This window comes from Notolepis coatsorum, assembly GCF_963971535.1.
Source record: "Notolepis coatsorum genome assembly, chromosome: 12".
Taxonomy (NCBI): domain Eukaryota; kingdom Metazoa; phylum Chordata; class Actinopteri; order Aulopiformes; family Paralepididae; genus Notolepis; species Notolepis coatsorum.
Window position 1 is genome coordinate 62,352,007 of NC_140176.1, and position 26,620 is coordinate 62,378,626.

Here is a 26,620-nt window from a genome sequence, read left to right on the forward strand (position 1 = left end):
GCTGCTTTCCTCGCCAGGGAGGTTAGCAGTCTACGACTGGACACATTCGTGTGGAGTGGCTGTAGCCCTAGAGATGGACCGCGGAGGTTCAATGAGAACCGCCGGTCAGTGACAGTTATGCACCAGGCCGAGTCAGTGCCGCAGCACAAGAACCACAACACCCCCCACGTGAAGGGAAAGTGGAAGATTGCATGCCAGTACTGTGAAAATGAACATTGGCTGTCTCAATGTGACACCTTCAAGAAGCTGACCGCTGACGAGGTGAGTCAGTGGATCAAAGCCAACCGCCACTGCTTCCGCTGCGCGCGCAGCCATATGGCAGCTGAGTGCCGCCTAAAGAAAAGATGCAGCAAGTGCGACGACGCCCACTTGGAGGTCCTGCACGACAGCAACAAGAGGAGACCCGTACCCCAAAGCAGCTCGAGAGTAAATGTCATGTATATAGACCCTACGAAGAGCGGGAGCTCCCGAGTGCTCTTGAAGGTGGTCCGAGTGCTCCTAAGCTACGAGGACAAGGTCATGGACACTTACGCCGTCCTAGATGATGGGTCAGAAAAGACTCTCCTCCTCGCTTCCGCCGCAGCCCAGTTGGGTCTGCGGGGTACCGAAGAAACAATGACAATCCGTACCATTAGAACAGACCTAAAGACCATAAAGGGTGAAAATGTCTCCTTCACGATAGCAGCGGTCGAGCAGCCCGAGAAGCGGTATAGCATCACTAACGCCTTCACAAGCCACGACATAGGTCTGTCACGGTATACCTACCCCATCACACAGCTGACGGAGAAATACGTGCACCTACGTCAACTACCTATACCGCCCATCGACGGCGCCACCCCGACCCTGCTCATAGGATCCGACCACGCACACCTCATCGTCCCAACGGACCAGGTCCACATCGGGCCCAGAGGCTGTCCAGCAGCGGTCAAGACCCGCCTGGGTTGGACACTACAAGGCCCCCTCTCCGGGTCTTCCAACCGACCGACAGCCACTCGCTGCCTCTACACGAGGATAAACGAAGACGACACCACCCTCTTGCAGCACGTCGAGAGACTATGGACATTAGACGCGATGCCCTTTAAGAACGAAAATAAACTAGCTCGTTCAAAGGAAGACACTTATGCCATAGCTCTCCTCGAGCAGAAGACAAAGAGGATCGAGGTCGACGGAGTGATGAGATACGCAACTCCACTCTTGAGGCGAGAGGGGATGCCCACCCTCCACGCCTCAAAAGAAGCGACAGAACGCTATCTACTGAACACCGAGCGGCGCCTAGCCAAGGACCCCACTCAAGCCACTGTGTACCGCGCTGAGATCGACAAACTGATCACAGCGGGACATATCAAGAAAATTGACAATCAAGAGGCCGACCAGACGACTGAATCCTGGTACGTGCCCCACCACAAGGTCCACCACAACGGCAAGAACCGCATTGTATTCAACTGCAGCTACCAGATCGGACTACAGAACCTGAATAAAGAACTCTTGCCCGGCCCGACACTCGGCCCCTCCCTCCTCGGCGTACTACTACGTTTCCGCCAAGACAAGGTGGCCATCAGCGGCGACATCAAAGGGATGTTCCTGCAGGTGCGACTAGTGGAGGAGGACAAGCCCCTGCTGCGGTTCCTATGGAGAGAGAGGATCAACGATGAGCAACCATCCATCTACCAATGGGAGGTCCTCCCCTTCGGCACCACATGCAGCCCATGCTGTGCTACGTTCGCACTACAAAAACATGTGACAGAAGACCCTGAAGCTGACGAGGAGGTCAGACAAAGCGTAGAGAGGAGTTTCTACGTGGACAACTGTCTACAAAGCGTCTCGACGCCAGAAGAAGCCGAAGCCCTCCTGCTCAAGCTCCGTGCCTCACTGATTAAAGGCGGCTTCGATCTCCGGCAGTGGGCCAGCAGTGACCCTCAAGTACTTCACAGCCTCTCCCCAGAGACAAAGGCAGCAAGCAGCGAGACCTGGATGGCGACCACCCCAGGTGAAGCACAGGAAATGACATTGGGCCTCGTCTGGCGCTTCAAAACAGACTGGCTCCATTACAAGCACACACCCCTGACCCCGGAGCAGGGAAGGTCGACCCCTCTACCGACCACTAGACGGAGCGTATACAGAACACTCGCAAGCCAACACGACCCGCTGGGGTGTATCCTACCTTACACCACTCGGGCGAAGATGCTTGTGCGAGAACTGTGGGACAAGGAACAGGGCTGGGACGACCCCATACCCGACCACCTAGCTTCCACCTGGAGAGAGTGGGAGAGCGAACTCAGCTCGCTCCAGAATGTGAACATTCGCCGGAGCTACTTCCCACCCACAGTGCGGCTGGAGACGTGCCAGATGGACCTGCACGTCTTCAGTGACGCCTCGGAAGTAGCCTACGGTTCGGTGGCTTACTTGCGAGCCCAAGAGGAGGGAGGAGAAGTACACACAGCTTTCATCCTGGCTCGCTCAAGAATAGCCCCCCGCAAGCAACAATCGATCCCGCGTCTAGAGCTCTGCGCAGCTCTGGTAGGCGCGCAACTCGCCACGTTGATACAACGTGAACTCACCATAACGGTGCAAAGAACAATCTTGTGGTCAGACTCCATGACCGTACTCACATGGATCCAGTCCGATTCTTGTAGATACAAGGTCTTCGTGGGAGTCAGAGTCACAGAGATTCAAGACCTGGTAGGATCAGCGTGCTGGGGGTACGTTGACACCAAACAGAACCCAGCCGATGTCATCACACGGGGGATGTCCCTAGATGACCTCACACGTCCCAATATCTACAGTGACGGTCCTGAGTTCCTCAAGCTCCCAGAGGAGGAGTGGCCTACCCCCACCCCACGGGAGGCTAGTCAAGAGGAGGCAGAGATCAAGAAATCTATGTTCTGTGGGCTGACGCACATCCCAGCCCCCACTGACCCTAACATAGACGACTGCCTAACCTTTAAGAGTGCGCAGCTAAAAACATTCTTGTGGCACCACCCTGAGGTTCCCCCCACTACAGACCTTGACGCATCGAACTACGCAGAGGCAGAACTCCTTCTGCTACAGCGAGCCCAAAGAGACTCATTTCCAGATGAGCTAGACTGCCTGCAGGGAACAAAGCCAATCCCTTCAGACAGCCGACTGCTCCACTTGGCCCCCGAGCGCGACACCCATGGCCTCATCAGGGTGGGTGGTCGTCTGAGACGGGCCCCGGACTTAACGGATGACGTCAAGTATCCTATCGTCCTCAACAGTCGACACAAGGTCACGGAGCTTATCATAAAGAAATACGACGAGGATGTGCACCACGCTGGGGCAGAGAGAGTCTTCGCTGAGATCCGACGTCGTTACTGGATACTGCAAGGAAGAGAAGCAGTACGTCGCTTCCAGCGGACCTGTCTAGACTGTCGCAGGTGGCGAGCACAGCCCAGTATACCCATGATGGCCGACCTGCCTCCCTGCCGCCTCCGACTCGGCGAGAAGGCCTTCCACTCCACAGGCGTGGACTGTTTCGGCCCGCTCTACGTTAAGAAAGGAAGAGGGTCAGAGAAGAGGTGGGGCATTGTATACAAGTGCATGACCACCCGAGCAGTACATATAGAACTCCTTCAGACCATGACCACGGATTCATTCATCATGTCCTTCCGGAGATTTATAGCAAGAAAAGGAAAACCGTCTGCTTTGTTGTCTGATCAAGGGACAAACTTCAAAGGCGGAGAAAGAGAACTGAGAGAGAGCTTCCAGGCCATGGGCCCAGAACTTAAGACCCACCTCGCTCCCTATCAGGTCGAATTCCAGTTTAACCCCCCGAACGCCCCTCACTTCGGGGGAACCTGGGAAAGAGAAGTCCGTTCCATAAAGACAGCTCTGTACGCCGTGCTTGGGGCCCAGACCGTGGCGGAAGAAGTCCTCACGACAGTCCTCACGGAGATCGAGGGAGTATTGAACTCAAAGCCCCTCGGTTACGTCTCAAGTGATGTAGCAGACGTCGACCCAGTCACCCCAACACTCTCTTGATGGAGCGGCTGGACCCTGCTCTTCCACAGGCGGTGTACAGACCTGAAGAAGCGAACGGCCGAAGAATGTGGAGGTACAGTCAAATATTGGCTGACCAGTTTTGGAACAGTTTCCTCCTCCACTACCTACCGTCCCTCCAAACCCGTCAGAAGTGGGTAAAGGACAGAGACAACTTACAAGTGGGCACAGTCGTTATGATCATAGACCAGTCACTACCCCGAGCTATGTGGCCGGCCGGCCGCATAAGCAAAGTGATCACTGGTGCCGACGGGAAGGTCAGAGCGGCAGAAGTTATTGTCCAAGGGCGGACCTACACCCGACCCGTGGCGAGGCTGATAGAGTTGCCAGAGCTCCCTGACTCCCCTGATGACGATCATGACCCACTGACTTTGTAGATTGCCCTACTCCTCACAACAGATATTGAGCAGTTGACTGGACTATTAATCTGTCTCCCTTAACTAATTAGGTGCGGACTAATTAGGAGGCTGCTGTTGTGAAGGGCCAGATTAAAGCTGAGAATCTACATTTATTGTTTTATATACATTGTATATTATTTATATATACACGGTATATCCCTTTAAACCGGCGTTCGAACCATAGTAATATTCGCTCTCCTTATTGGATAGCGCCCTAGGCGCCAGCCCGCAAGCCCCCAACGTCAGGTTCAAAGACAAGCTCAGGCATGTCGTAACATGCCCGGAGACAGCGTATTGATTCCAGACAAGAACTGAGGTTTGGGACTAGATAATCACTTAAGTATATATACGGCGCAGGTGCGCACAGCAGCACTTCGTTCATCAAGTTCATCCCGAGTCAACGTGTAGTGAAGTGAGCAACCGTGCGTCTAACAGAGCGTTGAGAACCACGTGCGAATAGAATAGTAAAGTGTCAGAGTTTAATGCAGTAACGTCAAGTTCGACCTAGTTTAATGTGAAGTAAATAGTCGTTCATTTATTGTATATCGTGCCAACCACAGTTTGTTCGTGTGTAGCATTACCCAGCGGTTCGTTCGTGTTAGCTAGTGGACCTTAGCCAGGGTGCGTGGACTAACTACATTGGTGCCAGTACCCGAGGAGGCCTAGTCGGAGAATCCGTTGGACATGTGCACAGGAGAACCAGCGGCGGCGATTGCAGAACCATTACTGGTTGGATTATATTGATTGTGGAACGTGTTACCCGGAGAAGAGCATCGTTGATTTCCACTATCGTTTGGGATTTAACCTCGTGAGGATTTACACTCAGGCTGGCCTCATGGACAGAGGCTGGCTAGCTATCATCGTTTGCTATCGAGCATTGGATTACAGTTATTGCTTTTGCTGCTGATCGTTGGATTTACAAGGACTGGCTTCTGTACGTGAAGTCCCTTTATTCTTCATTAAATCAGACTGAGTATCCGAACATTCCTCTATCCTCTAGACCTTACAACTCTGAGAGGAACCCAGTGTCTCCAGGCGGTACCAGCGTTGCCTTCTATAATTGCTATTATACGCCAGGTGGCGTCAGCTTAGTACCCATCGTAGGAATCCTGCTATTCCCAGTGACTCATGCTACTGACTGACTTTATGCATATTCTTCGCCATACAAGCGCGACCCTAATTCTCATTCTGTAACCTAATGTTGCATAATAATAAAATACCCTCAAATACTATTTCTTTGTCAATGCCGTGTTATTATGAGTGTCCACCATATCTATTCGATGTACTGTCTGGCCAGTAATTAAAGTACATACCTAGCAGTGGTTTAATCTATCACAATCTTTAATACAGTCAGGGTTTTGTAACCCCTCAGTTACATGTACTGTTGGACTGTAACAATTCCATGTACGAATAAATAAAAATGAAATGATCCTATGATCTCCTTCTTCTTCTTCTTATCCCAGGTTAAAATCCACTCGGTTACACTAGTTATCGTAGCTGTAGGCTACCTAGCTTGTAAGAATCTCGTTGTTAGTGTGTGGACCCAGGCGCAATACAGGAATGAGAGAGAGGCAGGACACAAGCGGGGTGTAGTTGAGAAGAGGCTTTACTTCACTCTTTGGAGTACAACTACAACAACAAAACAATAAACGTACCACAGCCTAAGCCGGCAGATAAAGAATATACAACAAAGGGTACAAGCGTGAATAGCACGGAAAGGTGCTATCACAACCACAATGGTATAATGATAATAATGTTCTGTGAACAACGGACGACACAAGATACGTTTACAAACAGACAGGGGAGTCACAGGACAGCACAGAATATATAGGAGGACTAATCACACTGATTCCTAACAGGAAACACCTGGACGACAAACACACAAGCTGACATTAACAATATAAAACAAGACAGGCTTGAATAACAATTACATACAAATACAACATTAAACCAGACCGGGAAAAACCCTCAGGAATGCAATACACACATTGAACATTGTGGCACATATTAGAGACAACAAGAGACACATATGGAGACTGATTAGCATAGGCAATAATAACACATTGAGTCCAGGGAGTACCGGGAACACTCCACTAGAGGGGGGTGTAGGGCAGTCAGGGACCTTGTTGCCAGCCTGCTGATCGGGAGGGATTGAACCAGGCTCGAATGGCAGATTATGACAGGACTTCCCCCTCGAGGAACGGCTTCCAGACGTACCGGAGGCCGCCACGGGAAAGGCGGGGGGCCGGGACACAGGGAAGTTGAAATTGAACACAGGGAGAGTCCGGGGGAAAAGGTCAGGACGGACAGGGCTAGGAGGGGGGACGGAGTAGGGCAGCTGACGAGGGGAGCAGGGAGGACTGGAGCAGGGGAAACGGGGAACAGGATCAGCGGGGGCGAAGACGGGGGGCTGAGGAAAGGGACTGGAGAGGGGGCTGGAGTAGGAGGCACAGGGAACAGGATCAGCGGGACTGGGGGCGAGACCGGGAGGCTGAGGAAAGGGGCTGGAGAAGGGGCCGGTGTAGGGGAGACGGGGAACAGGATCAGTGGGACTGGGGGCGAGGACGGGGGGCCGATAGCGGGAGCGGGGAGGACTGGAGCAGGGGGAAACGGGGAACAGGATCGGAGTGGGGGCTGGGACCGGGGTCTCCACAGCAGCGGGACCCGGCGTTGGTCCCCGAGCAGGAGCCTCCCCACACTCGGAACCAGGCATAGACCCGGGCGCAGACCCCGACATAGCCGGTGGAAGAGACGACCGGCCTGCTGCGTGTCGCCGCCGACGTCGACCCGACGTGGAAGCAGGTGAGGCGGCAGGACCAGGACGCTCTTCCCGAGTTGGCTCGGCTTAGCCCACCCAAGGGGGCTCCATACCCTCGACGTAGAAGTCCTCCCAAGGACGCGCCCCCTGGGTTGCCTCTGCGTAGTAGTCCTCCCACCAGGGCGACGAAGGGGACCTGTCGAGACGAGACCCTGTCTTCTCCTGGGACTGCGGCGTCGAGCGCCGCGTCTCGTCCTGGGGGCTCCACGGAAGGCACGACCAGTCAGAGGAGGAAGACCCAGAGGAGGACCCTCCCATCGCGGCGCCTGGTCTCCGGGAAACACTCCCTGGAGCTCCATGTCGCAGAGAAGGCGGCGCTGGCCGTGACGGTCGTGCTGGAAGCGGCCGGTGGAGGAGGTTGTGCCAGTTCTCCCTCGTCCTGCTTGCTGGGTCCAATTTAAAGTCGGTTTGTTCTGTAAGAATCTCGTTGTTGGTGGTGTGGACCCAGGTGCAATACAGGAATGAGAGAGAGGCAGGACACAAGTGGGGTGTAGTTGAGAAGAGGCTTTACTTCACTCTTTGGAGTACAACTACAACAACAAAACAATAAACGTACCACAGCCTAAGCCGGCAGATAAAGAATATACAACAAAGGGTACAAGCGTGAATAGCACGGAAAGGTGCTATCACAACCACAATGGTATAATGATAATAATGTTCTGACAACAACGGACGACACAAGATACGTTTACAAACCGACAGGGGAGTAACAGGACAGCACAGAATATATAGGAGGACTAATCACACTGATTACTAACAGGAAACACCTGGACGACAAACACACAAGCTGACATTAACAATATAAAACAAGACAGGACTGAATAACAATTACATACAAATACAACATTAAACCAGACCGGGAAACACACTCAGGAATGCAATACACACATTGAACATTGGGGCACGTATTAGAGACAACAAGAGACACATATGGAGACTGATTAGCATAGGCAATAATAACACATTGAGTCCAGGGAGTACCGGGAACTCTCCACTAGAGGGGGGTGTAGGGCAGTCAGGGACCTTGTTGCCAGCTTGCTGATTGGGAGGGATTGAACCAGGCTCGAATGGCAGATTATGACATAGCTTCCTTGTTTCAGTTAGGGATTCCTACAATTCTCTTCATCTATTATCCCTTTCCTCAGCTAACTTGTACCATACCTCTACTTCTGTACTGCTGATATTTAGCTAGCTAGAATAATGTTTGTCCATCTTGACCATAAAGTGGGAACGTTTTTTTAACATCAGTTGTGAGTGATAGGTACATGCGAGGGTAATGTTGAAAATGCAAATGTATTTGCAAGTATATAGTAGCCAATGACCATCCTCACCCGGTTTCCGGGGTGAATATTGAATAGCTATAGTACTTATTAACCAAGGAAGGGGAGGAATGTCTCTTATTGACATACTTGCGTAAGCTGGTGAAACATTACCTGCTTCAGAAGTTCACATTATAACGAAGGTTATCCTATAACCCTAGTTATATGAATACTGGCAGAGCGTCTCGTGAGCTCCAGTGTTTCCCTACAAAACACAGGATGTGGTCATATTCACGCCCTTCCAAGTCTGAATTTCATGCGTGAAAAACATCCAAGGGTCCTCAGGGCGCTGAAGAGCGAGACGCTCTGCCAGTATTCATATAACTAGGGTTATAGGATAACCTTTGTTATATTACATCTGGCAATTCTGTCTCGCTCTGCCATATTGAATTCAATGCATTCTGGATGGTGTTAACCACAGTAGAGTTAAGATGCATCCCCTCCAGATTCACCCTTTCAGCAGCCAAGCCATTAGAGGTTGCCCCAGAACAGGAGGCAGAAACAGTGTGCTGCGTGCCTGAGAGAGGGCTTGCGGTAACCACGGAACAGGCCACGGCGGGGCCACCAAGAGTTGAATCAGGGCCGGGAACCACACAGCTCTGCCCCGGTCCGGCGTGATCAGGATCAAAGTCCTGTGCTCCTGACATACCCGCTCCAACAGCTGTGCTATCAGGTGTATGGGGGGGAACGCATACAGAATCCCGGGGGCGGCCACGGGTACATCGCGAAGGCATCCACTCCCAGAGAGGGGTTGTCCTTCCGACTGACCGAGAACCACAGAGGGCACTGGTAGGACTGACTGTTTGCAAACATGTCCACCATGGCCTCCCCGTTCCAGACCTGTCTGACTATGTCTGGACGTAGTCCCCACTCGTCTGGGTGGGGACCGCCCTGTGACATCAAGTCTGAACCCACATTCTCCCTGGATGTGGAGAGCCCTCAGGCTGCGCAGATTGTGAGACGCCCATAGCCAGAGTTCACCGCCGCCTGGTGGAGAGCGTACTCCTCCCTGTGTGTATATATACGACGCTGACGCCGTGCTGTCCGTCCTGATCAGAACATGCTCGCGCACAATATGATGGCCGAGCTGTTTGAGGACTAGAAGCACTGCCCCCTACTGCGTCGGTCCGACACGTCGTCCCCCATCCCGTGAGGGAGGTGTCGGTGAAGACCGTGACACGTGATAGCCTGCTGCCCATGGAGACCCCGCTGGTGAGAGCCCCAGCCCCCCCCCCAGTGGGCGAGGTCCCCCAGTACTGACGTGGGGACCTTCAGTCGCTTCCACTTGCCTCTCACAGGGTCTATTTTCATACTGAAAAACAACCTATGTATCCTCCTCATGAAGAGGAGGCCAAGTGGGACCACAGTTTGAGCAGATGCCATCATACCGAGCAGGCGCATCACGGACAGCGCCGTAACTGTCCTGCCAGGATGGAACCTCCCGAGCGCGCCGAGAATATCCTCTCGCCGCCGCTCTGAGAGGGTTGCCCTCATAGACCTTGAGCTTAGAATCAAGCCCAATTACTCCACCTGTTGACTGGGAAGAGGAGTACTCTTCTCCCAGTTCACAGCAAAACCCAGGCTGGTGAGGTGTTCCACCACCTGCCTGGTATGAGACCTGGCGATCTCCTCTGACCGGCTGAGTACCAGAATGTCATTTAGGTAGAATACAATTCATATCCCCTGATGACGCAGAGGTCCCATCGCGGTCTCCTCGCACTTGGTGAAGGTGCGAGGAGCCAGGGAGTAGCCGAAACGGCAGCCTCTGGTACTCGTACACTATTCCCTGAAACAGGAAGCATAGGTATTTCCTGTGAGGAGGGAAGATCGGGATGTAAAAATACGCATCCTTCAGGTCTATGGAGGTGAACCAGTCTCCCACTCTGACAGCGCATAACAGGTGTTTGACGGTCAACATTCTGAACCTTCTCGCCACAATCAACCGATTGAACACGGACAGGTCCAGTATGGGTCTGACACCCCCCAATTTCTTGGGCACCAGAAAATATCGGGACTAAACACCACTCATTGCGTCCTCCCATGGGACCACGACGATGGCCTGCTTCGCCAACAGAGATCGGATCTCGTCGGCCAGGGCTGTCACTGCCATGGACTCTGACAATAGAGTCTGTATCAAACCCAAAAACGGAGGGTGGGGGTGTGAAAACTGTAACACAAGCCCTGCTCTCAGCGTTCTCTCCATCCACACCGACATATGGCACTTCTGTAGCCATACGTGGTAAAAATCCCAAAGCGCCCTCGCCGCTAAGAATCGTAGATAGGTGGCCCGGTCCCTCCCGCTGTGCATTGCAAACCCTGGTTTCGCCAACCGCGCGAGCAAGGTATCTTGCAGAGTCGGGATTTCCCACCCTGACTCTACCAACAAGGCAATTGCACCCAAGGTGGGACCCCGACAGACAGGGGCGGTCTGAAAAGGGGGGAACGACTGTCAACATGAGGTGAATGAGGTAGTTCCCCCGCTGAGCATTGTCCCGTTTTTGCAAAGCAATTAACTTACTGGGGATGGCCTGCTCTGCAGCTGGACATGCATGGTGTGTGGTCCTCACGCTGTCTAGGGTGAGCCCCTACACACCGTAGCCCTGTAGTGATATTACTACTAGGGATGCCCCGATCGATCGGCCACCGATCGTTATCGGCCTATAATCAGTATAAATATGCGATCTGTGAATTCCGATAATGAGTCATATTCGCCGATCGCGGAAACCGATCAAGCAGAGATCTCACTCGCTGTCTGTCTCAGACACACAGGACCTGCAAACTGCCGCTGCTCCTCCTCCATAGCCCCGCCCGCACCCGTGTACAGTTTGTAAACACAGAGGACTGAGAGGCGGCTCCTCTGCTCGAGTCTATAGTGCATTCGACCTGAGCTAACGTTAGCTACCTAGCTATCGTTACTGTTTAAACAAAATTACCCAGTCAACTATTCACTTTTAGTAGGCATTGTCTAACGGTATTTAGCCGGCTAGCTACTGATAGCTCCTGATATCAACAAATGCTCCAGCAAGTCTATTAGTCCATGTTGATACCTCCGTTAGCTTGCGTTAGCTGATGTTAGTTCACTGTTCAAAACGAAATGTCCCATTGAACTAAAAAGTTCTGTCTTAACGTCATTTAGCCGGCTAGCAGTAGCTACAGATAGCTCTTGATATCAATGTCTTATAACATTGATTCAATGCGTATTCGAGCTGAGGGCTTGCTGAATGTGATATGACCAAAGCACAGTAACGTTATATCAATAGGGTCCATCTGCAGCGCAGGAGAATCCTTGCCGTAGCTCGAGGCTACTCGAGTATAGGGTCCAGGTGCAGCTCCGGAGAATCCTTTTTGGAGCTGGAGGCTACTAGAGTACACACAGACAGTGGAGCTGTTTGCAGATAGCGAGCATTTTGACTTGTTGCGTGGTGGCGATGTCTCGCAGATAATACAAGTACACGTCTAATTATATAATATATATATTTTATAACAAAAATATTAATATAAAATAATTTTTAATTTCTTTTTAATCAAAAACTATCGGTATCGGATCGGTATCGGCCGATATGGCTCACGACGATCGGTGATCGGTATCGGTGGCAAAAAACGTGATCGGGGCATCCCTAATTACTACCATCCAAATTACGCGTGCCTGACTCACTACCGCTGCTAGGATTGGTAGTCCGGACGGGGGAGGCACCAACGTAATACCCGGCCTGGCGAGGGCGGGTCTGGGGGAACCCACGCTGTGACTTCCTGGGCCTAGGGTTCCCTCTCTGACAAAATGTTTTAAATACAGGGAACCCTGCTCCGTCGTCACATACAACACCAGGCTCACCAAACGCACACGCTGGACGTGTGGTCCGGGAGCCTCCTGACAGTACAGCATTCTCATGGACAGACCCAGGCCTAGCTAGCAGCTGGGTGTCAGCCCCTGTCTTCATGAGAAGCGATATGTCGGGCCGCTTGCGCTTCACTGGAAGAACGCGGCCCGCAGCCAGAGGGGACACAACAGAGCCCTGAATCCCGTAGTGTAGCGGGGGGGAATTAACGGAGAGCGTGCTAGACACAGCTAGATGGCGACGGTTACTCCTTGCGGAGGCGTGCCCATCTAATTCAGCCGATCCCTCGGCCGCCGAGGGCTGTCGGCACCGTGAGAGCCTGTCTCTTTGTTTCCAGGTTATCTCGGGCGGGGGACACGTGGCCACCGGTCGGGGGTCTCGCAGCAGCCGCTCGCGAGACCGTGCTCTCACTTCTGGCTGCACGGTGTGGTGCGGCATGGGGCCCCGGTTAAAGGCCGCCCGCGCCTCTGTTGACAAACCAAAAAGTCCATCCACGGAGAGGGGGGCCCTGAGGAGGAGAATTTTCCTCTCCTCCTCCAGGGGAGACTGCTCCAACCACAGATGTCTGTGAATAAGAGCCGACAGCATCCTAACCCTCCCTGCGGTTATAGCTTGCGGCTGGGTCAAAAGCTGAATAACCTCAAAACCCTGAGCGTCGGCCGTCCCTAAGACCCCATCGCCCGATACCATTTTCGACAGAAAAGCAGCCAATTGAGCAATGTTATTAGTTGCTGCTAAATTCTGTACCGTGGCAATATAAGCCTCATCAGCCCACTCAGCCACCTGCCGGGCCGACTCGCCCCTTGGTGTCGGCTTCCGGGCGGGATACCACTCTACCATGTCAGGGCAAAGGACCGATGCCACCTGCTTCTCTAAGCACGGCACACCTGTCCTGAGCCCCGCCATCAGACTGTCCACCCGTGTAAAGGGTAGATAAGCCTAAGCCAAACCCGCAACATTAGACACCGTTTGACCTTCAGTAATATAATGGTTAAGCGGGGGGAAAACTGGACACAGTCCCGGCGGGACACATGGGAGCGGCGTCCTGAAAGCAATAGAATTAGCAGTAGCTGCGCGCGCCATGATATTTGGAAAAACATTTAACAACGTTTCATGTTGACCACATTCACCAAAATACACAGCCACCCGCGCTATCACACCGCCCGGTCGTCAATGAGAGAAAACGGGGTTTATTCAATGTATGTGATGTATAGATTGGGGGGACCACAGCTAAAATGGTAGATCGAAATGTGCATGGAAGTAGGAGACGGTGATAGAACGGTGACCAGTGGATTGAATACACTGCCAGCGAGGGTGTTTTGTTTTGCATTCCTTGGAAGAACACAGATAAGAGTGTACTGTAGGCCCAGGGCAGGAGGGAGAGACGTTCATCTTAATGAAACGTGAGTTTATTAGTGTTAAAGGTTATGCAGTTGTCATGACAACACGTCGCATGACAACCAGAAGGCGGGGCCGTCGTTGCGACGACGAACCTCTATAAGTCGAACGGTGTTTCCGGGTGTAAGGCAGACTAGAATCTGACCGAGAGCGAGTAGGACTGAGATCACACAGAGGACTCTCTCTCCTCTTATCACGAGAGAGGGGGGGGGGGGGGGGGGGAGGAAGAATGCCACGACATCATTAGCTTCGGCTAACACGAGGAGGGTTCAGGCTAACGACTAGGCCTGACCACTATTGGACTGAATAACAAAAGGACAATCTGAACACACCGAGAGATCATTAGAATAGACTCTTCAAGGACGATACAATTTGATAACATCTGATAACATCTGATTATGAGGTTCTGTTTATAGCAATAAAACAACGCTTTTCCTCATAAGGTATCTCACGGTGTCGGAGTGTCGAATTCTTACGGAAGTGGAGAAGTCTTATGGTTTATGGATTGCACTAACGGGGGGAGATAAGGATCTTATCTACCAGTATCGGAGACGTCAGGACCATTAAAAGTACACAACGCAGAGGAATTGGATGGAGGGCCAAACAGACGAAGACGTGATACTGGCCAGTTTGATCAGAATCTTATAGTTGATGCCGTTGGGACCCGGATTTGCAAGAGATTAAAACAACGGGAACAGTTGGTTGTTGATGACAGCCGGATTTGCAAGAGATTAAAACAACGGGAACAGTTGGTTGTTGATGACAGCCGGATTTGCAAGAGATAAGAACAACGGATAAAGACTTTTTCAATAATGGGGCGACAGTGGACAACAGTCATCAATATGTGGGAGAATCATGATCGAAGCAAGGCCGGCCAGCCCTGGGAGAGAGCGGCGAGTCGAGCGGTCAGGAGGCGAACCAGCGCTGTAGGGGAAACAGCGCTCCGATCAAAAATGTGAGTTCACTGTGCACACGGTTGTTTTGATCTTTTAAGCAAAAATAAAAACAAACAGATAGTGCATCCGTAAATAAGGAGCGACAGAGAAGCCAGCTGTAATAATATGAACAGAGAGCCATGGTGTTTTGGAAATCGAGGGTGTTATCAACAGGATAGAATGAAAAACAAACGGGGCAGGCTGCACGGTTTCTGGTGTTGGGAGTGTAAATGCAGGAGGAGAAAGGGGGGGGGGGGTGCTGAACCAGACTGAAATCTGTTATGGCGGGATTGTTATGACAAGACTGTCGCCTGAGACGGCCCACCTTAAACTGGTCGCTGTGGTCTCGAGACGGCCGGAATTTGTCGTAGCGGGAGGAAAGTCGATCGGGTGTTTACCTTAAACTGTGTATTATGTCCGATAAGCAAGAGTTTAGTCCGGGAGAAGCGTCCCCTGATATGGAGGAAAACAGCAGTGTTTTTAGGCCTTGGAAGGAAGGGCAGCGTTTGTTTGTTTGAGAGAGTAGCCATTATGAGCGAGTCAAAATGGCCGTGAGCACCACGAGGAGATAACAACAGATAAAGTACCAGGAAGTGACACGTCAACTAAAACACCATGGAGGAGGAGTAGGTCGCCACCTAGTGGCGGAGGGGGGGTAGTGCTGGGGAGTTTTCATTACCCATAGGGGAATATTTAGATATAGGCCTGTACTACCATCTAGTGGCGGAGTGGGGGAGTGATTCAATAGTCAATCTAATGAGCACAGAGAGTGGATTATTATTATAATAATAATAATATTAGATATAGAGTTTAATTATACAATGGATTAAATAAGAATTGCACAGAAAGATGGTGCAGTTATTTGAATGGGTTAATTATGGAATAAAGAGGGAAGTCTGGGGCCTTCTCACACCTAATAAATAGGCAGAGTCTTGAGGGGACACGTCACCAGAAAGAACTGGCGCGCGCTGGGGGTCACCCGTGGGACAAACGTAGAGCGCCGAGTGGGTATCGTTTAGCTGCTGGTGTCACGCCGGAAGACAACAAAACAGGGAACAGCCCTGTAGGATTAGATATGGGTGTTGAGAAGGTGGTAGACGAATAGCAAAACAAGGGAAGTCGAATGGACAGACGACTGCCGGTGTTGTGTTTCTGCTTTCAAGGGGGGAATGACACCGACAGCGATGGAGATGGCCAGGAGACAGACTGGAGGAGGAGGAAGCCGCAGGGGCCAGGCACCGCAGCCTGGTCCACAGATGATCCACGACGAGAGGGAGGAGACGGTGGCGGTGGAGGAGCAGATGTGGAGAGGACAGCCAGAGACACTGAGCAGTAGCAGACCAGGGGAGACATTTTTGCCTAGGGGACCGCGCCCTGGAGGGGGGACCAGCTCAGGAAAGGAGCCGTCACTGAAAGGGGCCCTTGCCCTAGAAGACGGAACCGGTCCAAGATGGGAGGTGTACTGTAAGAGGGAAGGGAGCGCTCTGATTTGGACGTGGGGTACCTGATAGGGGGGGCCGAAGGGTTTTAGGTGTGTCGTCTGAAAAGTTGCAATCTGTGTTTTTCTCTGTCTCTCTCTCTCTCTCCTCCATGACCGTTGTTTATCCTTTCTGGTTTGGGTGTGATGCGGGTAATGGAAAACGAGGAAAAACAGCAGACGGCGGGGCCCTAATTGTTATGAGTCTATTTTTGGGTATAAGTAATTGAAAAACCAAGTAGTCTGTTGATTCTGAAAGTTGATTGAGAATCAAAGGGGGGAATGAGAGAAAACGGGGTTTATTCAATGTTTGTGATGTATAGATTGGGGGGACCACAGCTAAAATGGTAGATCGAAATGTGCATGGAAGTAGGAGACGGTGATAGAACGGTGACCAGTGGATTGAATACACTGCCAGCGAGGGTGTTTTGTTTTGCATTCCTTGGAAGAACACAGATAAGAGTGTACTGTAGGCCCAGGGCAGGAGGGAGAGAGGTTCATCTTAATGAAACGTGAGTTTATTAGTGTTAAAGGTTATGCAGTTGTCATGACAACACGTCGCATGACAACCAGAAGGCGGGGCCGTCGTTGCGACGACGAACCTCTATAAGTCGAACGGTGTTTCCGGGTGTAAGGCAGACTAGAATCTGACCGAGAGCGAGTAGGACTGAGATCACACAGAGGACTCTCTCTCCTCTTATCACGAGAGAGGGGGGGGGGGGGGAGGAAGAATGCCACGACATCATTAGCTTGGGCTAACACGAGGAGGGTTCAGGCTAACGACTAGGCCTGACCACTATTGGACTGAATAACAAAAGGACAATCTGAACACACCGAGAGATCATTAGAATAGACTCTTCAAGGACGATACAATTTGATAACATCTGATAACATCTGATTATGAGGTTCTGTTTATAGCAATAAAACAACGCTTTTCCTCATAAGGTATCTCACGGTGTCGGAGTGTCGAATTCTTACGGAAGTGGAGAAGTATTATGGTTTATGGATTGCACTAACGGGGGGAGATAAGGATCTTATCTACCAGTATCGGAGACGTCAGGACCATTAAAAGTACACAACGCAGAGGAATTGGATGGAGGGCCAAACAGACGAAGACGTGATACTGGCCAGTTTGATCAGAATCTTACAACGAGCGGTAGTAAAAAACGCTAGTACTATGAATTGGCGATGACGGCCCTACCCGTGCGCGGCACGACACCCCGCAAAGTCCATCGGTCCACTATCATGCGAAGAAAGTTTGGCAGTGATGGGCAAGCTACTTGGAAAATGTAGTAAGCTACACTACATGTTACTCTCAATTAAATATAGCTCAACTACAATGGAAGCTATCCCCAGATAAATGTAGCAAGCTACACTACAAGAACATGGCAAAAATAATACTACATTGGCACTACTTTTTTTTTTTTTTTTTTAAGATAAACTGGCCAAAGATAAAAGTTCAGTTTGATTGTTTATTAGAAAACTGAAACAAGCCCTCGGTCTGGCTTTTTGTGTCATCATTTTAACATGAACTTGTATTATGTACAAAATGTTAATACAGTATGAGGAAAGAACTGTGGAAACATAATAAATAAAAGGCCAAATCAATCAAATAAACACCAAAATATATACTCTCTCTATTGGAATGGAGAATTTTCAGCACAGGATAAACTGCCCACTTTATCAACCAAAAACACACTTCTTCAATATCAGAATTTTAACTAATAATAACTGTCTTGCTGCATTTTACTATTATGCTACCAAGTCTATACTACCACCAACTATGCTAATATGTCTATACTACTACAGTATGTACTCAGAGTATAACACTCAAGCTCGACACTGCTAGACAAACAATACTACGTATCCTTGGCTGCTAGATATGTACCACTCCTGCTGACTTGTTGTACACGATTTGTAAGTTGCTTTGAATGAAAGCGTCAGCTAAATGACCAAATGTATTTAAATATGTAACTCACAAAACATTCCATGGCCCCAAAATCATGTGGGGACCCCCCCTGGAGGTCCTGACTGACCCACAGGTTGAGAACCACTGCTCTAGGTGATCTTTTCCCTCTAGTGTATGTATTATTTATGTTAGTTTGTTTTTTCTTTTCTCCACCCCCATAATATTGTTCATTTTCTGCCTACAGTGAAACATGATAGCAGCTATCTGTTAGTTAAATCTGTTGACAAAAAGTGCACTGACTTGTGTGCTGTTTGGGAACAGTTGACAATGTTTATGAAAAGCTTTTCATCAGCTTACCTGAGTGTGTTCTCAAGTTAGTGCTGGACGTGTGGGAAGTTGAGAGAAGCTTCGTTTTTGGCTGACACAATAAACACCTAAACACATATGTTTTAGGCGTTTTTTCAGTCAAACTCAAACCTAATGTTTCCAGATAGGGCCATGGAGAGGCATTGTTGTTATTGACATCATCTTCATCAATGCCATCAGCCCTGGAAACATCTAATCCTTCTGCCATTTCGCGCGGACTGGTTCATTCATTCATTCATGGTCTGCCTTTTGATTTTTTTACTTCCTGGAGCTGGAGTGGCATGTCCCGCCCTATCCTGCCTCTGATTGGCCTACCCGTAATGTTTTGGCATAACCTTACCCAATCGTGAGTTGTCATACTCATATCTAAACCAACCAACCAATCATAGTGGGTTTTCTCCGATAGTATCCAGCTGCAGGACCGGAGAACACAACACTATCAGGACCGAAGACACTCTTTTTCTTTTTCTTTTTTCTGTTTCTCCGGACAGTAGCGTGTAGCGTTTGATCACGCTACATCACTACTTGATTCTAAAAATAGCTGCACTACAGAGACCGCTACTTGGTTCAAAAGTAGCGACGCTACCATCATGCTACTGAGAAATGTAGTTAAGCTATGTAGCGTCGCTACTTGTAGCTAGCTACTGCCCATCACTGAAGTTTGGTATAGGGCCGCCGTTCCGTCTGGACGCACCAAAGAGGATTCGGGGGCTGGAGAAACTCCGGCGAAAGTCCAACATTCTTCAATTTCTCCCTTCGCTTCATAATAACGTTCCACTGGTTGAAAGTGCATATGAACAAGCTCACACATGGAAAAAGATAAGGAAGGGTGTGAGCGTGACCACATCCTGTGTTTTGTAGGGAAACACGGGTGCAGGCGTGGTCACGCGCAAGTAACGTGCATGTGTCAACTTTTTCATGTGCACAATAGGTGCATGGAGATCAGGGGCGTTTTTAGGGTTAGAAAACATTGGGGGCTTCAGCTGAAGATGAATACTGAATAACTAGAATCATTAGAGGTTCTCAAAGTGAGGTCCAGGTCAATGAGAGGGATCTGGGCAGTCCCCATAGAAAATTCAAAGTTAACAGGACCAAATCATCAGTTTCTTATTTATTTATTTAACCTTTATTTAGTCAGATAAAACATTGATCTGGTCCAAGAAGCCCCAACAGGAGTACAAATATACATATATATATATATATATATATAATATATATACATATACTGTACATTATTACACACATATACACCAATAACAAAATAAAAACACAGTTAAGAATCATACACATAAGCAAATAAACAAACAAACAAACATATGCACAGCTTATGTACAAAAGAAATAAACAGTTATTCTCTAGTCTTTACAGTTTTCTTCAATTGCATAAACACTCAAATCAAAAGTATTACACAATTATCAAAACCTTACACTCAAGGATCAAAATATAGGCCCAGATTTGCACCCTACAATGTCAGCCTCACACTTTTTGCAAAACAATACACACAGTGATTTGCAAAACACTAAACACACTTGCATTACATTAGACACAGAATGTCAAATTACCGCACATATGAGCCAATTGGTTAAACAGCCATCAGATGCACAAACACACCATTGCTTAATTGTAGATACACCAATCAGGTTTAAGCACTATAAAAATGCAGCAGGTGAGTTCACCTGTCTTCAACCAAAATGGAAGGAGAGTGAAGTACTGTACACAGAGAACGTGAAAATATACAATACATCCACCAAACACTACACAAGACAACCAATGATGCAGACTGATGAAAATATACATTTTCTCCCATTTTCCCAAATCAGTCAACATGGAGAATCACAACAAAAAATTATCTTGCCAGATCCAGCTAGGCAAAGAGATAATGTCTAGTATTTTCTGTTTACATTCTTTCAATTTTTTTTTGTTTTACTGTAATTTTAACCTGTACTGGATACAGTATTTTATGTTTGTCTGATATTTGCTGAGCTTACAGTGTTATGCACATAGTAGCATGAAAACTGGGACATGTATTGTTGTGATTCTCCATGTTGAAATGTTGACTGATTTGATTATATGGAGAAAACATTTATATTTTCATCAGTCTGCATCATTGATTTGGGTATATGGAGAGAAAATGTAATTTTTTCATCAGTCTGCATCATTGATTTGGGTATATGTAGATAAATAAATTATATTTTCATCACAGCATTGGTCTTGTGTAGTGTTTGGTGAATTTATTGTATATTTTCACATTCTCTGCGTACTTCACTTACAGTACTCTAATCACTGAGAAGTAGAATTGCTAAATGTGTTTTAGGTTAAGCACAGCAGTGTGTGTAACTGGTTCAAACAGAATTAAGTCATATGAAACGTGTGTTTCATATGGTAACAAAATGTAGTTTTTATAAATTAGTGTATGGTTTTGACAAGTGTTTAATTTAGCAAAGGATCTGATGTGTTCTGATAATTGTGTGTGTGGTTGTGCTAATTGTGTGTTTTGAAACACCGGGCCCCGTTTTCAAAATCATGCTTAGGCAATCGAAAAAAAACTGTATTGTGTGTTTCATTATATACTGTTTCAGTCTTCTCATAAAAAAAATATTCCATTTTTGGGTCTTTTCCTGCCTTTGGTCCGCTTTGCATTCACATCTCAAATGAACCGCAGCAGGGTTCACTTGCAAGAGTGAATGAGCTTTCACACCACCCCAAACCAACCGGACTATCCGAGGAAATGAACCAGGGTTCGATTAAAGCTTATTATAGGACACTGGACATGGGTATGGATGGCTCCAGGTGCTGCTGCGTTAAAGTGCACATCTTCAATATCTGTACTATTTAAAAGCACAGTGCAGGACACACTCAAAGGTTATCGCACCTCAGAGATGGCAGTGGACATGTATGACAGGACAAAGGCCATATGTAATGGCCTTTGGATTGAGGAACATACTACCAGCCAAAGGAGGAAGCAGAAAAGGATGGACGAGTATGTAGTTGAGTCATCTTGTGGCACAAGCTCAGACCTCAGCTCAAAGACTGTTCTATCCAGTCGTCGACAGAATGCTGAAAGAGCTTGAGAGCAGGTTCTCATGAGTTGGATAACAACTTATGAGAGGCATACAGGCATGTTATCCAGCCTCAGACCAGTTTCTCTCAGTGGAATTGCTGCAACCCCTCACCACACATTACAATATCCAACTATTGCCAGAGGAGATCACAGTTGCAAAGTGTTTCCTGGTCAGGACAGGCAGAGATGCAGTCCCTACTATCCAAAGTGTCTTTTCCCTCCTGGATGATAATAATAATAATAATAATAATTATAATAATAATAATAATAATAATAATAATAATAATAATAATAATAATAATAATAATAATAATAATAATAATAATAATAATAATAATAATAATAATAATAATAATAATAATAATAATAATTATAATAATTATTATTATTATTATTATTATAATAATTATAATAATTATAATAATAATGCATTTGATTTATAAGGTGCCTTTCAGGACACTAAAAAAAAAGTCCACAAATCAGTGAATGAAAAAATTATAGGATCAAATGAAAACTACTTACTAAAAATGGATGTTTAAAAGTACTAAAAACCAACAGAAAATACCAAACACTAACAAACATTCAGCACAGACAATGTCAGAATGCTGACATAAAAAAAAAAAAGGTAAAAAAAAAAAAAAAAATGTAAACATTTCTTTTATTTTATTTTTTTTAGATCCGGGGCTAGGAGAAAAACATCCGGGGCTAAAGCCCCGGAAGCCCAGGGCTAACGACGCCACTGATGGAGATGATATGGCAGAGCGAGACGCGATTGCCAGATGTAATATAACCCATGGTTTCTACCTTTAATTAACATTATTTTTTTTGTATTTTATTTTTTTATAATTTTTTAAACAAACACATAAACAAACATGACAACACACGATTAGATATACAAGCATTGTTAACAGTGCACATCAAATTAAATCACTGTTTAAATAAATGTCTTATACAAGATATGCCCCTAATACCTGCTATCTATTCCCCTACACACATATGCTCTTGCTCGCACCCCCCACCCTGGACCCCCCAATGGATAATCCATCCATTATCATTCGCTCCTAACCAGACACTACCATTATATGCTGGCTTTTATTCTCTCCACCACTTCTAACCACATTGTCAATTTGGATTCATTGAGACCCAAAATTCTTGCTGTAGATATTTCTAGATAAATCACATCGAGATATGTAAGAATCCAGACCTTTCGGCAAATTTTTTCTGGTTGAATCCATCGTGATGCTATCAGTTTTTTAGCCACTGTAATACCAGATAAAACCAATCTCTTTAGCTGTGGATGTACTGCATACTCAAAAACATCATTCAGCAGTAATACAGAGGGGTGTACAGGTATATTCAGAATTAAGAGATTTGATAATTGTTGGGTCACTTATTTCCAGAATATCTTAACTGGTGGGCAGTCCCAGTACATGTGCATAAATGTCCCCTCGTCCCCATTTGTACATAAGGAGCATTTGGAGTCTTGTTTAAGACCCATTCTGTTCAGTCTTATAGGAGTCAAGTATGTCCTATGAATATAGTTAAGATTGATTTCTTGATGGTCCGGGTTCCTTGATGCAAGTCGAACATTTGCCCAGGCTTCTTGCCAATCAAAATCTATTTCCAGGTCTGGTATATCCCTCCTCCAAATAGAGTCTAGGTGGAGGGTTTCATACGAGGCAGTTAGTAATTGATGATAAAAATCTGATACAAAACCTCTCAATGTCTCTCTTTCATAGAAACATATTTGGTGTGCAATTGGTATCCTTAATGGAACACCTTGAGACTTCAAACATAACAATAATTGTGCGTAAAAAAAATATGTGGAACCGGTGAGATTAATTTTTTTTTCTATTTCATCATAACTACAAATACCCTGTTTGTTGAAAACATCTCCTAATGTATGTATGCCTTGCTTTTCCCATCTAGGGAATCTTATAGGTCGTTTTCCAATCAGGAGTGCATTGTTATTGAATAAGGGAGTATGATTATGCCATTTATGTGGGTTAGAATATTTTTTGTGTGTTTCACGCCATATCCGGATTGCATGTGTAATTATGGGGCCAAATTTCAGTTTGCATTGCTTAAAGGCCAACCTTTATGTTGTATTTTTGTTCAATAAACAATGTGGACTAGGCCAACAGTGACTTTCATGAAGAAGGAAAAAAAAGTATTGAAATTGACGCAGTTTTAGCGTTTTTATCAAACATTTTGTCTGCCCAACACAATCACCACGCACGTGCATATTTTAATCAATGGTTCATAACGTGCGCGTGTAATCGAAATTATGTCATCACAGGAGGTGCAGGGCACCAGGGGGCTCACCAGGGGGCGCTGAGAGTCACACACAGCTAGTGGCAGGCACTGCAGGCAGAGAGCCTTGAATGAATGAATGAATGAAAACTTTATTAACAGATTGCAGAATGGGTACAGTGCAGTACAGCTCAATACATACAATTGTTAAGGGGATGCAGACCAGAGAAAGACTTTCGTCTTGTTTCCACCAGGGTCCCCCATTTCCAATTCATCGTAACATATATGACATACATGACATACAGATAGACAGTACTGCTACATCTATACATTTATGACATACCAGATTTGCAATTACAGTACTGTATTTGTGATACAAAAAGAGTCCAGAAAGAAAAGAGTATATACATTAGGCGTAGAAACTGTACTTGCTACTACTAGTACTAGCCAAATGAAAATGTATCTGTTTCACCTAACAACATTATTGCTCTGTGATCATAGCCATCCATCCATCCAAGCTAACCACTATTTGTAAAAGCCACAACCATGTTACCATATTTGTAATAATGTAAATCATTGTGTCGTTGTACATATTGTGTTTGTGTATACACCATTAGAAGCTAACATAGCTTAGCTTGGTAGCTATTGTGCTAACAACATATCCCGACATCCGGCTCGCTGGCCGGCATGAACGGCCGACCCAAAATGGTTCTCTCCTCTCTGTACACCCCCGCCCCCACGGGTACCCCGCCGGGGAGCCCACGGACGCGACAACGGCGGCAGCCGCAGGGTGCTCGAGCCCGCAAAGGCTAGTGGTACACGATAGCTATGAGCTAACTAACGCTACAGGCTCAAACACCCTAAGGCCGCCGCCGCCGTCGCGTCCACAAGCTCCCCGGCAGGACACCCGCGAGGATGGGGGCACACAAAGAGGAGAGAACCACCACACAGGTCTGAGAAGAGGACCTGCACATGATTTTACTCGTTCCCCAAACTCCTCTACATGCCCCGATCTCAAATGGTTCACGCCAGTAGACATAATGCTAACGTTAGCCAGCGCCATATATCGAGTAGTACTATGACCCGGACGGGCAAGGCATACGTTTCCTGAAGTGACGTCACGGCCGTGCTAGCATCTGATAAGCTTTTAGATTCGGCTCATTAATATGCACCTGTAGTGACGTCGGCGTTTAATAAGCTCTTTTGATTTGCGCGTGCATGTTATTCGTGCGTGGACCTTTTTAACTCTTTCGGAGTGGCATTTCCTGTGTCAAATGGAAAAAATAAATAATGAAATTATATACCAATGATGTAAACTACCCATAATTGATCAGTAGGGTTTAACCTGGAGGTTGGGCTTTAATTGATATTTTGGTGTATACTATGTCCTGCAGTCTCTGTGGTGCTACTATATTTACTTCAAAATTCTCCAGGATACTGATGCTTGGGGTTCAAACCAGGTTGTCAGTGGTCTTAAAGTGTATGCCTTAAAATAGTGGAACAAATTTGGAATTGCCATCCCTCCGTCGGCTTTGTTTCTCTGTGCGGTGGATCTTTTTATATGTGGTGGTTTGTTATTCCAAAAAATGTATATGCGTAAGAGTGTAATTTTTTCCAGTAACCATCTGGAGGGGGTAACGGAAGCATTGAGCTGATGAAGTTGATTCTAGGTAAGACATCCATCTTAACTATTGAAACCCGTGCCTGTACTGAGTTTTTAAGTTTTGACCACCTGTCAAAGTCATATTTTATTTTATTTTGGATTTCTATGTAATTGTGTTTCACCGTTTGGCTTATGGTAGGGAATACTTCAACTCCCAAACATCTAAAGTGTTTAACCATTGGTATTTCTTCTGGAAGACTTGTATTCTTTGCAGGGGCGTTCAGTGGAAGGAAAGCCGACTTTGGCCAGTTTATCTTAAATCCCGATAGGTCGCCAAAGTCATTAATCAACTTGAGAAGATGAGGAATTGCGGTGTTAGGGTTTTGCATGAACAGTATTACGTCGTCCGCATATAGACTAATTTTGTGTTGTGTGCCCTTGATTACGATTGGTTCTATGAGTTGGGATTGTCTTATATATTGTGCTAAAGGTTCTAGTGATAAAACGAATAGTCCGGGACTAAGAGGGCAACCCTGTCAAGAAGAGCGTGATACCGGAAATATTCCGGAGGTGATTATACCTGTTGTAATCATGGCCGATGGGTCTTTGTATAATACTTTAATCATATCAATGAATCCTTTTCCTAACCCCATCCTTTCTAATACTGCCCATAGATAAGACCATTCCAGCCTATCAAAAGCTTTCATTGCATCCAGGGACAGCATCGCTTTGGGTGTGGTGTCGTCCTTGCTGGCATCTAGTACGTATAATAATCGTCTTATGTTGTCAGTGATCAAACGGTTTCTTATGAAGCCAGTTTGATCCGGATGAACTAAAGACGTCATATGCTTTTGAAGTCTGATGGCTAATACCTTAGAGCAGTGGTTCTCAAACTATGGTACGCGTACCACTAGTGGTACTTGATGGTACTGCTGGTGGTACTTGAAAACATTTACAAAAAAGCATTTTTTTTTATTTTTTTTTTACTATTTTTTTTTTAAATAATTTTTTAAACATAACATCAAATTAGACACACAGGCATTAACAGTAAACATCCAGTAAAAAAATGTTTTGCAGTCAGGCCACTGAACTTAGAAGCAGGCCAGGCCAGTGTTTCTGGTTGCGGTGGCAGTTAGATAACCTAAGTGGGGAACAACCAGGAGATCACTGTGACAGAGAGTAATGCAGTCTAAACAGTCATAAATCTTTAATTCAACTTCAGCCCTGATC